This window comes from Acanthochromis polyacanthus, chromosome 9 (genome assembly GCF_021347895.1).
Source record: "Acanthochromis polyacanthus isolate Apoly-LR-REF ecotype Palm Island chromosome 9, KAUST_Apoly_ChrSc, whole genome shotgun sequence".
Lineage (NCBI taxonomy): Eukaryota > Metazoa > Chordata > Actinopteri > Pomacentridae > Acanthochromis > Acanthochromis polyacanthus.
This window is the reverse complement of record NC_067121.1, coordinates 11,796,699-11,808,327: the sequence shown is the minus strand read 5'-3', so window position 1 is coordinate 11,808,327 and position 11,629 is coordinate 11,796,699.

Below are 11,629 nucleotides of genomic sequence, written 5' to 3'. Positions count from 1 at the left end.
TGAAACCAAGAAAGAAGGGAATGACAGGCACAGAAGTAGCAGAAATAGAAGAAGAACGTGAAACTACACTCTTCGAAGTAGAGGCGCATCAGAAAGCTCATTAAGGAACCATTTTGTCGGGCTTGGGGTTAAATTTGGAGCTCATTGTTGTTATTTTTGTTGTCCAAGTGGGTTTTATGAACCCAAACATCACCAAAAATGTGTTTTGTTAACATTTGGGCATATGGGACACTTGACATTAGTGTCATTTGAATCCAAATCTTGTCGGCACAAAGTCAAGATCCTAATTTGTCCAAATATATAAATCTAGTGTCTAAAACTTGAATTTGGTCATTTCTCCAACACTCTTGCCAAAAAACTACACCTTAACCCATAGGAACCCACGGTGACACCAGTGTAACAAGCACTTTGAGTGCCCCAGTCTCTTCCTTGTAAAGTTTTATGTCTGACCTTAACTCATTAAGTCCTTTAAGGAAAATGGGTCTGGGTTCTTATGGGTGAAAGTTATTTTAAATGTTTCTTTTATTAGTATTAAGTAAAACGACTCCTATATATTTCCATATAAAATCTAAAATAAAGCACTATAATGTTGTTAGCCTCATTTTTCCTTGCTTATTATATTGCAATGCATGCAATTACAATGAAACTATAACTTTAAAAATAGAACAAATAGAACAAATGCAGGTGTAAAGAGGTAGACCCACAGCTAACTCTACAGGAACCTATTTAAAATAAAGTTCCTCTAGTAAACTCTTCTCTGAACTGTTAAAAGTTCCTCTGGGAACTATCAAGCAAGCATGGTTCCTTTAATATGCCAAAAGTTCCTTAGAGGTTCTCCTAATTCTAAGAGGATATATGACAATATTAAGTAAATCAAGTATTCAATGAGGTATCACCATCCATTATACAGTTTAATGGAAGATCCCGTTTTATTTTGAGGATTTATTAGTTTTATTCTTAGTTGAAAATGTGGTTTCATAGCTTATTAAAAACAGGATTATGATGTAAAAGTATGTGAAAAGTCTTCAAGTAAAGTTCTATAAAGCTAATAGACATTATATAAGTAAATCCAGTAAGATTTAAGCAGCTGTTACAAATCTACAATGTGTTTGGGGCTAAACGTATAAATTTTGCATTGATTTTGGATTTTATATCTAGCCAGAGATGTAGTAGAGGGTCAGCCCAGTATAGTGTGATCTAGTATAGAGTTAAGTCTTTAAAGCAATTTAAATAATTTGATATAAACATGGTAAAACTTTGAGTTTAATTAAAATATACTTATTTACAGTATGCTTTTAATATGTCAAATACATGTTTTTATTAGAAAGCCTTCAGTTTTAACTATTGTTGCATATGAGAAGTCTTAATCAGTATTTCTTTACTTAAAAAAATTATTATTTTGTCTAAATAATATTATATTCTATAGGAAAATGCACTTTTTAAACTCGGTGATGATGTTTGGGGGGGAGTTTTTCCAAGCAGTAGCTCCACAATCTGCTCTTCTGCTGTGAGAACCAGCTTGCTTTGTGACGTTTTTCTGTCACGCACACGCACACGCACACACAAATAAATATCAGTGTGGTAATAAGCGCGTTGTGGATGAAACGCAGGGCTTCGCAGGCCTTGGCCCCCAGGGGATCCAGAGGAGGGGCCAAACTGGAGCGGAGGCGGGGCGCACGGTGCTACGGCTGAGTGGAAAGAAAGTGGAAAGTGAGAAAATACCTGAATGGACAATCTGGAATAAGTAAGTAGTATTTTTTACTGGAAAATGTGTAGAAATGTGTCCGGTGGTGCTGTGGGTGCATGTGCGCTGCGTAAAAGGCGGACGGAGCGGACCGGGGAGGATTTGGGGCGCCGGAGATCTCCGGTTTCCCCAAACAATAGTCGAGAGGACGCGATGGTCGCCTTTTCTTTTCTTTTTTTTTTAAACCATAGGGAAGTTTAGGACCCTCATGGGCCCTATTGTTGTCCACACGGAGGCCACGTAGCTCCGATTCTAGACGAAGAGAGGCGCAGTGAGTGAATTTAACTCGGAGGTAAAAACGGACTGATGCGCCCAGAGCGAATCAGACAGTTTGATTGTAGGCCGCTGGTTTGAATTCTGTCCGCCGTGGAGGATTGCTGGGAATTTCAGTGCGTCCATTCATTTACAGTGAGAGGAGGGGAAAGGGGGGAAGAAAGGGAGTGAGCAGTGGGATCGTTTGGCATCAGGACGCGGCCGGTGGGGCCTGGGAGTCTCCCATTGTCCTGCCTGTCTACAGCAAGCCTCCTGTCTCATTTTTTGTAGGTCGCACAACTCTGTAGATTCGCCCTAAATACTGCGGCTCCTCACAGTAAGTTGGCCCATTGTGCATGTGGAATATTGCTGAATTATTGATGCAGCTCGACTCCTGATGCATGTCGGCGGCGAGGAAATGTGTCCAAACAGCTAGAAATTCAAAGTGCAGCAGGAGAATGTTGCTGCAGCACAAAACAGGCCCTGATTCCCCCAGCGAGAGCTTCAAATACCTACTGGGTTTATAAAGTCCACTACACAGTGGAAATAAAGAGACCAGGGCTAGAAAACCTGTTTAATACCCTCAGTGTGCTTTGTGAGGGATAAAAAAAAAAGTGGCTCACAATGACTGACTCCAGTGGGATGTTTTAGTGATAAAAGTGGACATAAACATAGCAGAGGCTCAGTGTGAAAGGACAGAATCTGAGATTTTACAGGAATAATCACAGTGACACTAAAGAACATCAAGAAAATAATCAGTAAGACTAATATAAAGTACACTCTACAGGATTTATTAACAGAATTGTTGTGAGTGAGTTAATTAATGATTAATAATGTTTTGTGGGGCCTCAATTTTTTAAATTTAGTGTATAATATGTATTTTAAGAATTTCCAACCAGAATCCATAATAAGGTCTAAAAATTCAAAAATTTTTGTCCGAGCTGTAGTCTTAAACCCAAATTTGTTCAGTTTTCAATGTCATAAAACAGACAAAAGCATCAAATCTTCACATTTGAGAAGCTGGAATCTGGAAATCGTCCACATTTTCCCTCATAAGTTAGATGAGCTATTTACTCATGATTAATATTGTCATAAATTAAAGTGAAAATTGACTAAATCAGCAGTTATTTGAGCCATTCCTGCATGTCTTTGTGCTTAATGATTCGGTTCATAAAATTCAGAGAAAGAGAAGCAAAATTTCTCCTCTTTTTCTTCCAAGGTAGCTTTGTGGCGTTCGTTTATTAACACATAACAGAAATTTAAAGCCTGGAAAACCAACATTATAATGGTAAAACAGTTGTTTAAAGTCAGACTTAAGAAACATACAAACTAAAAGCTGCCAGATTTTATTATAAGCAAACATTTCTCCTTATTTTCTAAAAGCAGACTTGGTAGAATGTTTCTAATGATGCTTGTCTATCTAGAAATGCATCTCTTGTCTTGTTTTTACTTTTGTTTTTAATTTAATAAGCAGATTTCTTTAAAATTTCTTGTAAATCTTGTAGTTTGTGAAACACCAACAACTGCTCTAAAAGACCAAGGGCAGCTTCAGATGGCTTGTTCAGTTTGGCAACTTAAAAATATTCAATATAAAATACTAATAATAACATTTTGGATGCTAGATTTATTTTTTGAGTGCATGACAGTTAAACAACAAACCAGCTGGGTTTCTGTCATTTTACTCATCCACTCTTTTAAAGATAACTTAAATTATGAACACGAGATTTGGGATCAATAGTACCTAGGTGGACAGTTTTTTTTTTTTAACACTTTTGTACTTTTGGTAGAACATAGTTCCAAGTGAAAACATCTGTTGATCTTTCAGAATGATTGAGATGTTTCAGTTTTTCTTTGGCAAGAATGGGCAAAACTTACTAACTCCAGTTACACAAATTTGGATTTTTTTTCTGTTGTACTCTGTAATTTATGATACTAGGTTTATTATCTTTGTGTTTTTGGCTCTCAGACAGTTGAGACAAGCAACTTCTGATATTTTATAGTCCCAGCCATGGGCATAATAATCATCAGATTATCAGTAATGTCATTAGCAGCCACCTGTGGCTTTGAAACCCAATCACATCCATCTCATCTCAGCCACTTCCTCTCTCTGCAACACTTTGTTTGGACTTGAAGACTAATGCATGCGGCATTGGTCTGTTTGAATCCAGGCCTGTTGACTGAACCACACCCTGTTAGATCTGCAAACACACACCTGCTGCAGTCCGCCGGCCATGTGTGCACCGGTGCTGACAGTCGTAGTTGCCCTGCTTCTCGCTGGTTTTACTGGTGTTGTGGCAGGCAACCGTGGGTGGTTGTCGGGGTGTTAGGAGTGTGTGTGTGGCCTTGTCACACCGATGAGCTTCCTCCTCTGTTGGATTCCGTGCGTTCGGACTCTTATTTTCACAGTTGGCACATCAGGCCTCAGATGGTCGTCGAAGCAGAGCTGGTCATTTCAAAGATGTCCCGGCTCGCTTTTCCCATCCTGACAGCTGCTGTCCCAGAGCCAGCAGCTTGGAAATGTTTAATGACAGCTTCATTTCTTTTCGCCTGTGGGAAGATAGAGGCTGTAAAATCTTACATCTGCTTGTTTTGAACACACAGCGACTTGTACTGCATGCTTAGAGCTAAAAAAACTGGTTGAGGGTTTTGGTTTTTGAGTATTTTAATGATTTTATTTTCAGCAGCAGGAACAAATAGGCCTTAATAAAGACATTTAGAATGTTTGCAAGGAAAAGCTACACTACCGTTCAAAAGATTGGGGTCACTCCGGCAATGTCATGTTTTCCATGAAAACTCACACTTTTATTCATGTGCTAACATAACTGCACAAGGGTTTTCTAATCATCAATGAGCCTTTCAACACCGTTAGCTAACACAATGTAGCATTAGAACACAGGAGTGATGGTTGCTGGAAATGTTCCTCTGTACCCCTATGGAGATATTCCATTAAAAAACAATCGTTTCCAGCTAGAATAGTCATTTACCACATTAACAATGTCTAAACTGTATTTCTGATTAATTTAATGTTATCTTGAAAAAAATGCTTTTCTTTCAAAATAAGGACATTTCTAAGTGACCCCAAACTTTTGAGCGATAGCGTATGGGGTGCAATTACAAAATCCGTAAAAGTAGATGAGAAACACAGCATTTTTAATGGGGAAAATGGACACATGTATGAATTTTCAGATGTGCTTGATAGATAATGGTTGATGTGAATTGCGGCCATTTTTTAGACACAGAGCCACTGATTGAAACCAAGAAATGTTGGATCACTAAACAAGATTATAACCAGTTTTCCATCCAAAACACATTGATGTCAAGGTTTTTTTGGCAGGGCTGCAGCTGTTACTGACTCCTCCAAAATCATCCCTTCTGTAATATTTCTGATAATTTAGGTTTGCTTGCACAGTTACAAGCCTAGTGTCTGATTTAATCTTTTTCTTATAATTTGGTCCTCTTCACTGCTTAGTTTTTCTCTCACCTCACCCAAACCAGTTGAGGCAGACGTCTGGCCTCCCTGAGCCTGGTTCTGCTGGTGGTTTCTTCCTGCTTTAAAGGGGAGTTCTTCCTCTCCACGTTCCTTGAGTTTTTGCTCAAAGGAAATTCTTGGGTTTAATATTTTAAGGTCTTGACTGCCACCAATGGCTGTTCATTCTTCTTACTTCCTTTAGTCATATAAATTTGTATTGTTCTCCCTTTGTCTGAATTATTTTAGGTTAAACTATTTTACATGCCATATATGCTGAGTTTACATTCAATTGATACACACAAATTAGTTTTTTTAAAGGTTGATTCTGGTGTATTTTAGGCCTAAATTGACTGTTTCTGCAAATATGTTAGTGACTGTGTGGGCCTGTACTTGAGTATTGTTTCTTTAAGCTAAATGCTAACAGTTACAGCCGGTGCTGAGGGGAGTTTCATTGAATTTGCAGTGGTTTTGTCTCAAAACTAGGTACTGACTGACTTTTTCTTGGGGCAAAATTGAGACTCACAGTCACCAAAGTTATTGCAGGTGTCATCAGTTTAGTGTTGTGTACCAAATTTCAAGTTAATCCGTTCAGTACTCCAAACTGTGAGAACTCAAGGTAAAATATGTCACAACACACCATTTAAATCAAACATTGTGGTGCTGCAGAGATGCTTGGGTCCATAAATCATATTCTCCAGACATGAGGGAACATGCTTGTTTGTTAAAGACTGTGGTTAAAAAAAATCCCACCATCATTTTTAGATTGCTTTTAATCAAGTCAAGTCAAGTCGGTGTTATTTATACAACACATTTAAAACAAGTAAGATTGAGCCAAAGTGTTTTCCAGTAAGATTGGCATTCTAGTTAAATTATGGTTAAAGCCTTACATAATGGTCTATTATCCAAGTTTACGTGAGTGATTTAAATATTGTGACTACGACCATAAAATCCATCCATTCATCCATTCTTTATACACCGCTTTATCCTCACTAGGGTCGTGGGGGGTGCTGGAGCCTATCCCAGCTGACTCGCGCGAAGGCAGGGGACACCCTGGACAGGTCGCCAGTCTGTGGCAGGGCTCGACCAGAAAATATTAAATAAAATACTAATTTGCCTGAAGAAATCAAATATTATGGTTAAGACTCTACAAAATAATGTATAATACAAATGAATCTGACAAATTCCTGCCAAAAATGTAGCTCTTCTCACAACATGTTTTCAAAATAAGCCGTTATTCCATCTCAAATCGTCAGGGGCCTTCTGCTCAGTCATCTACGATTGACTTGAAACTTGTTTATCAGACTCTATGAATATTTAAAATAGTATCTGTGAAATTTTAGCTTGACATGCCATGTACTTTCCGAGATAAAATGTTTTTAAAAATTTCCTGTTGACCCACTTTCAACACATTTTTTTTCACAAATTTGACTCAGTTTGAATAACAATATCTCAGAAGCTATTAAAGATAAAAACTTTACATTTTTACTGTTATTTCTAATTGTGTCATTGATTCAGAATCTGCAATGCTGGATGAGTAGATAGAAAATTCTCTGATTATGAGTGATTTGAAAAATGGGGGAAAAAGTAAAGTTGCCATAAAAAATCACACCTTTGAGCTTATTTTAATTATAAGATTGATAATGCAGAGGTCAGTTACATATATTTTGTGAAGCATGTGTAGCTGCATGTCACTAAAATAAAAAAAACTAAATATATAGAATACTTTATAATATGAAATACTTGGTTAGGTGGGTCAGTGGACAATTTTATAAAATATCTTAGAAAGTATTTCATATACAGGGGGTCCTTGACTTATGTCAGAGTTCCGTTCCTACAGTGTGACGTAAGTCGATTTACAGCTTAAGTCGGAATTCTGGCAAAAATGTAAACAAAGCCATTATATGCATCACGATGTCGATCAGTTTACATATTTTTACAACTACAATAACAAAAACAGTCACTAGCTCACACTGAAACACAACTCAGTAGGAAAATACCGGCGAAAATGTAAACAAAGCCCTTATGTGCATCACAGTATCAATCAGTTTACAAATTTGTACTGTACAACTGTCATCAGAAAAGTCTGACTTACACTTGGGAGCCATAATGAAGGGCAAAAAGTTAGCGAATGTAGCACAATCCAAGGTGATGTACAACCGGCAAATGTAAACAAAGCCATCTTATAATGCCGCGTGATGACGTATTCATCTACTCCGCTCCCCAGTAGTTCCACGTAACCAGTTCCGATGTAACAACAAAACGTGTAGGTCGAGGACGTTGTCAACCGAGGACCTCCTGTATCAGGCTAAAATCTCTCTGAATATTGATTTTTTTTAATGATAAAAATTCAGGCAAATCAGAGACGATTGAACAGAAATTTTCCTAAAAAATACAACTAATTGAGATGGAATGATCCATGTGATTATTTTTTGTATCATTCAGCCTCACCGACAGACCAGGATTACGATCCATCAAACCATGCCACTTTAGTGACTGGAATGACATAATTACTGTGTCACCGACCGTCATTTACAGAGAATAAAGTAATGGGGTAAAAATGTAACAGTTGAATTGATAAACAGGGTAATTTAATGAGTTGAGTTCAGTCAGAAATGTGGTCCCATGTGGAAAGGTTTGCTTCCTCATAGAGGAAACGATTGTCTTTGCTCTCAGTTGATAATGCATGTTAAATGGCTTTGCACTCCCGTTGGACGAAGACATAAAACCATCCAACCGTAGCATCAGTGGACCTGACGCCCAACATTAGAACTGTTCAATGTTAGACCACATAGAATACTGGACTGAGCCGCTGCTGAATTCATCCTAAACCTGAATGAAGATCAATTTAGTGTGTGCAGAAATCAATTAAATGAAAGAGTTCTGTGTGGGAAAAAATGACCTGAGTAATGACACCTCTGTGCTGGTAACAATGGCTGCCCAGGAACAATAGCAGACAAGGATGAAAAGAAATTAACCATTGTGTTGAGGAAGTTGATCAAAAACTGCCACCATCGAAGGGTTATGTTTTTACAGAGGACACTTTATTGTGTTCAGATGAACTTTAATACTCTAATTATGGGTTTTTACATTAAGCTCGAAGAGAAGCGTCCTGGTTGAGTCCATGAAGTAGGACACTGGGATGAATAGGAAACCTTACCCATGTCACTGCTGGACCACACCTTTAGATCAAGTGTTCTGTCATATTCTCACTAACAGGCTTATTTCAAAGTAGCGGTCAGGGAGGAGCAACCATCTATTTACTTGGTACTTGAAGTTTAAGCTACAGGTTTGGACAAAGAAATCTGTCGAGCTGCAGACGTTATTAAACTCTAAGCAGCCTCCGTTTAACTAATTTTTAAAAATGTTATGCTCAGAACACTTGTTAATCTCTTGTTTAGTCGTGGCCTTGTTCTACCTTCAGAAACTGGCCGGCCTGCTTTGCTTTGTGCAGCACTTATTATGTGAATCACAGGTTAAATGTGACATCATGTTGAACAGAAAGGTTTTACTCATCTTAAAGGTTAATGTCAAAGATGATGTCAGTCCTTTGGAATGAACATCACTTAGGTTTAGATGTACAAGAATAAACTAAAGTTCAACCAAAGCTTATTTGTCCATCCACAGCAGCTTCAAAAGTGAGCTGTAACATTCCAGTTTTTGTGTAGATTATGTAGAGCTGGGTTCAGTTTAATCCTTCACCGTCTCTCCATATTGAATTTCCCTTTGGGGATTAATGAAGTTATTGCATTATTGTATATATTATGACACTGGTTGTCTCAATATATCACAGCTCTCCATGTCTTTCATAGCATCAGATCTTAAGCATTCTTAAATATTCTTTTTTTTTTTTGTTTGTTTTTTTAAAATATCACATCCACAGTACATTAATTTGCATCAGTGTGGTTACAAGGAATCAGATTTTTACTACTTTAATGCCGGTCACCGCCACACTTGAGCTTTTTCACCCTGAAACTGCAGAGTAGTGATGACCGTCTCAAAAATACAGATTCAGAAATCCAAGGTTTCATACATCAAAAATCTTAAAGAGCCAGTCTTGTTGCAGGGTGGAGCCTTTTGTGTCATTCTTCTTCCTAAAAGGTTTCTGATTCAAACACGTTTGGCTAAATTACTCCAATATCACAACTTGTAGTTGTACTTCTACAGTGTTTGAGCAGAATTTTGTGCCTCTGAGTATATAATTTTAATGCACGGAAATTAGTTTTTACGGGTTTAATCAACAACCAGAGATGGATTTTGAGCTTCTGTGTTAATTATTATGACACGAATGTTGCTCATGTTGCCTAGTTTTGAGGTCAGTTCACTGTCCTTTAGTGCCACAATCTTTTCTACTCATTATTTATGGCTTTGCCATCTCTAAGGAATATTGTTTTTTATCATGTCTTGGTTTCTTTGGGTAGTGTCAGTGCCTATACTGTATGAGTATGTGACTAATGTTGAGGCAAAGAAGTCCATGTGGCGAGATTGAAAGTAATTCTGGGAAGTGTACGAAACTGTAACTGAATCAGAGGTAGACAAGGCAGGATTAAGAAGACAAATGAGCAGCAACGACAAGTTTATTTTCATTCCAGGACTTGTTCTGTTTGCAGATGGTGAAATTTGCTGGTTTGTTGAATCGTCTGTGTCTTTGATTCGGAGAATTTGTGTCATGACTCGGCATTTCTAAGCTCCACTGATACATTTCAGAAACCAAGAGCAGTTCATCCAACTTTAGTCTGTTTTTGAGGGGTGTTACTAAAGAAATCCTGCTTTCTGTAAGAGTAAGACACTGTATCTCACCAGCTTTTGTTCAAAATACCTTTAAATTTGGTATTGATCATGGCCCCCAGAGTATTAATCTTATGTTACCCTGTTACCATTCATCTGACGCCATTATGAATTCAAAATTTTGCTTTATTCCTCTAGTAAATCTATTGCTCATTAAATTGTACATGAATTGCACCCTTTCCTTAAAATAATTACTATTGCAGTTTCTGTTCATGATTCCCAGAAGATGAATCTTTTGTTGACTCTCTCACTAATATCAGATGCCATTTATAAAGTCCCACATTTCCCTCAAAAGTCTCCTAAGTCCATCTTTTATTAGCTCAAGCAGGAATTACATCCATTACTAGAAAATCACAGTTGCTGTTCTTGGTTCCCAGAGGAGTAATCCTTCAGGTTTTGGTTGCCTTATGTTCACCTGTTGTGCCACTCATCAACTCAGCCGTTAGCACAGAAAATCTAAACAGCAGATGGCCCATAAAATGAACTGAGTGCCCTCATTTCCCCTGATGATGAACCATTTATGGAGGTATTTGACTGATCCACCCATACTGGGCTGAAACACTCGTCATCTACAGTATTAAACATTTGGTTTTAATCACCTTTTTTTGTTGTTTCTGCCCTCTTAACAAAGTTTAAAGTCACTGCAGGGTTTGATCCATCCGAGATGTTTGTATGTCACCCTTAGAGGTCACCAGCAGGGATTTAAGCTTCTATTCTCAGCCCTGTAATTGCTCTCTGAGGCATTTAGACACACATGGACTCTGTATATATGGACTGGTAATGTCATTTAGTCATCATGGCAATTACCTTGACATGCAAACAGTCACATATCTGCAGCCTTTCATGTACAATTCTCAGATCTTAAGTGGTAAATATGCTGCTGATATCAGACAGTACTCGTCCATCTGTTACAGTTGGTGCTTTGAAACACTGACAGTATTTCTGCAATCGCTTTAATTGTTATTTTTACAAAGTGACGGCATAAACATTAAGGCTTGTCAGGACTTGTGCTAGTTATTTTGGCCGACGGTTCTCTGTCTGGGGCCAGGTTCCAGCCAAACATTGGATTAAAACTACTGTTTAGATTTAGTGTATTGCCTGTCAGGTTTCTGTGGGCTTCTGAGTTATTTTTGCAGAGAAATTCAGCTTAAATCCGCTCCTCCACGAGAATCTCTGCTCACTGAGTAATGGGAGAAATATCTGCTTTTCTGCTTGAGATGCTTCAAAGCGACTGAGAATGGCAGAGATTGAATGCTGGCTCTTTTGGTGTAATGTCATGAAGAATCTACAGCGAGAATTTGCTCGTGTTGTGTGACATTCAGAGAGCAGCAGTATCATGTGGTTGCATGAAACTTGACAGTTTTTTTGCACGTTATATG